The sequence below is a fragment of the Anopheles merus genome, chromosome 2R, assembly GCF_017562075.2.
Source record: "Anopheles merus strain MAF chromosome 2R, AmerM5.1, whole genome shotgun sequence".
Classification (NCBI taxonomy): Eukaryota; Metazoa; Arthropoda; class Insecta; order Diptera; family Culicidae; genus Anopheles; species Anopheles merus.
The window spans coordinates 16,751,085-16,754,829 of record NC_054082.1 but is presented as its reverse complement, the minus strand read 5'-3'; positions in this window follow the sequence as shown (position 1 = coordinate 16,754,829).

Genomic DNA, 3,745 nt, shown 5'->3' with positions numbered 1-3,745 from the left:
CGAGGCTAGCGATTAGAACTGGACTCCGTTGGCTCGAGTGGCCGGAGCGCCAATCTGGCTGGCGTTGAGACAAAAGCATTCCATGGTTCCGTGGGCTGCTTTTTGGCTGGAGGAAGGGTTTTGTTTTGATTTGCTCAAATGCTTCTCCCGTCGGGGACACGCTGTGAATGTACGCATACGGGATGACTGATGTGCTGTGTGCTGTGTGCTGTGCTTGGAGTGGAATTCCTAAACTCCCTCCCTCTTAACCCCCTTTGCGCGTGTGATTAGGCGTACTCGGTGCCGTCGAAGCGCGAGCTTGATCGATTTTACCGGCGTGAGAGTGAAGGGGTTTGTCAGTTGTTGGCCTTTCGGAGATTTTTAAATAAATCAATATCACACGCTTTGACGTGCGCGATAGAGACTGATGAGTCTGAAGCAGTTCGGAATCGTTTGGAGCGAAATGTTAAATGGGAATGGATAAATAAAAAAGGCTCAACGACGGTGTAAAGTACACATTATATGAGAGGATTTGAAGTGTAGCGATGTTTTAAAATGTGTGGTAAAATGTCATGAAATAGTTTAGCGATAACTTTACTGGAGCTTACTGGAAGCTCCAAATGGTCATAAATAGGTAGAGATTGACTTAATGAACATTTAGAACTATTACTAGTTCTATCTGAAATTAGAACTGGTTTGTTGGATGTTTCATCAGTTTTGAATCATTGAGTATTTACATACGGTCGATAATTAATTCCCCATCCCCGCAGTGGACATTTAAAAACTTTCAATAATTAATTAACAACCAAAGATTCGAATTCTGGACTTAAAACCACGACTCTTTCCCGGTGGCATATCCCCCCCCCATTTGGTTAAGCTGATAATCTACCCAAATTCATAAAAAAATCATCCTTGCTCCGTTTTTCAATATCAATTAAAGCTGATCTCGTTTGAGGCAAATTGCGGACTTATTAAGGAAATTGCCCTCCCCTACCTCCCCACACCATCCAATAACTCTTCCATCGCAATCGCTCCAAAAACCCCGAATTACGCATCCGACTAACCCGAGCGACCTCCGGAAGCTGTTTATTATGGCATTACGCAGGGGCTGCGGTGTGCCCGCGGTGTGTATCGGGTTCGGGTGTGCTTATCACCACTAAATATCCCTTCCATATGCAAAACCATTAAATCACTTTTATTGATATTCGCTATCAAAAACTACAGATTGTAGAAAGGGGACAAGAGAGGATAGCGAGAATGTAAAGAGCAAACCTAGCCCACATGCACCCAAACGGTGGTGTTGGGTCCGGAGTTGGGAAACACACAAGACCTGCTAATGGTTGATTATGGCCAGTTGTAGAGAGGCTTCCAAAAGGGGGCGTAAATAAAAAGCGAAACATGCCCCGTTTCTCAACATCCTCTGTCTCTGTCTGCGTTCGCGTGGTATTAAACATAAAGGCAGAGGTTAAAAACCAAAATCAGCGCCACCGAATGACAATTACTGTCAACGCTAACTGTCAATTCGAACTGGTAGTTTTCCTGTTGTTTTTTGTTCTCGTTTGCAAATGCTGGGAATGCTTTCGCACTGCAACCCTTGCGTGGAGGTAAAAACAAAGTGATGCTAATCTCTTCCCCCGAGCAGCTTCTTGCACTGCCCGCACTGCAAGGGTTAAGCTCACTTCACTTCAACTAATGGCTGACACTCTTTAAGCAAATCACCGCGCCTACTTAGCTCGCCGCGACTTGCGGTCTGGTAGCTTATGGAGCGCATAAAACTGTCACCAGGTGCCTTGCCCGGCAACCCACGTTCCATCCAAGCATGCCAGGGTTTGCGGTTTTGCGGCACACTTCTCGACACAGCACAGCAAACCCCTCCCGCTCTGCTACGAAAAAGGTCTGAGAATCACCTGGCATATAGCGGGCCCCGATCGAGCAAGCACGAGCACGACTGGCAGGTGCGATAAAGTAACAATAAAAATATTAATTAATATGCAAACTAACACACACACACACACAAGCACACACGTCTACCACCGGAGACACCTCCTGGAAGGAAGAGACTTGCGGCGGCCCGGTCTGCGGTTTGCACTTTCGGAAGTCGTCTGACCGATTCCTGATCCTTTCCCCTGATCTGGGCCATAAAGTAGTGAAACTTATTGGAAAATCGATACCGCGTACGATCGCGCACGGAAAGAAACACACGGCAGAACCACAACGTACACACCGGCACACCAGTCGTTCTGAGCGGTCGTGAGCGGCTTAAAGTCGCACTGCCGAGTGGTGGTGCCACATTAAAGCAGGGTAGACGGCAGACGGCAAAACCACCAGCCCATGTATCGAGTGACAGTTTTATGCGACATTTCGGGCGACTCTCGAAGGCGCCGGAAGCCGTTAGCTAATGGTTTGTGTGTGTGTGTGTGTGGTTGTGTTGGCATGTTGTTGTCGTTGTTGTTTGGACCAGGGTGGGCCGACAACCGCCAAGAAACGTTGGGATCGATCGTTTGACCCTGTCGGGTCTGTTCAATTCCGGGATAAGGTCAACAAACCAAAAAAAAACGAACATTGGAACATGCATACATGCAGACTGTTTGGAGCGGAAATAGAATTGAAATGCACGTTAATGTTAAACATGATTAGAAATCGACACGAGGTGAGTTTAATTTTAAAACGTATGATTTCCGCTCTCCCCCATATCGAAACAGGAAGAAGCATTGGAATGAAACGAGCTTGAAGAACTGAAAGAATGCTTTATAGATGGCTTTTTTTACGCTACCTCAAAAGCATTCTGCACGTGAGGAAACTGGCAAAATGTCTGCCATCCCGGTTATTTTGTGGTTCGCATAGAATGGAAATTCAATTTCCTGTCCCACACAAGGACATACACACACACACGCACGTGCGCACACCCAACACACGAATGCACTCCTTCACCCGTCCCTTGCGCCAGCAAGTGTTATCCTTCATCACGTGGCACAAAATCAAATAAATTCCTCCTGAGCATGTCTTCGTCGCCCTTCCCAGGGCTAACACATTAAAGACGACAAGCTGTGTCACCGAACCGAAGCGGGGGGGGGGGGGGGGGGGGGAGAGAGGAGTCGTTTTGTGTGATCTTTAAAATCTTAAGAAAACTTTCGCATCCCTTTCGTGTCGAGTGGCTTCTCGCCGTCGCTTTGATATCGAACAGTTTGATATCATCGAAGTGAAGAGTCGTGACCACCCCGTGGGAGGGTGGAGGTGGTATTATTTATTCACCATTAACCAACCAACCACCGCCGGTCACGCTCGGGCGGGACCGTAAACCCCGGGACAAACAGATGCTACAGTGTGTGTGTGTGTGTGTGTGTGTGTGTGTGTGTGGGTGTCTGTCTGTCCTTTAATGGGAGCAAAACACCGTCTTAATTACCGACGGATGACAAGTCTTGTGATGATTGTTTGATCAACGCCGGGAAGATGGAAACGGAATGAAATAAACACCTCCCCACGGACGTTGGCACGGTGAAGTTTGTGGTAGGATAATGGGAAAGTGTCTTGGAATCGTTTGCTATCGGAGGGTTTAAAGTGCTCATAAAACATGCATAAAGTGTCATTATCGGAGTCATTAAAGGATTGATGCTTTGCGCGATGGGCTGCAATCAGCTTGGTAGGCGTAGAAGAAGACGGTTCAATCAATATCTGGTCCTTCGAACCGGATTCCAGTAGCCTAAGGATTGTGTACATTTAATTTTTATCATTTAAAATAGAAAACACATCACGTAATACTTATTCC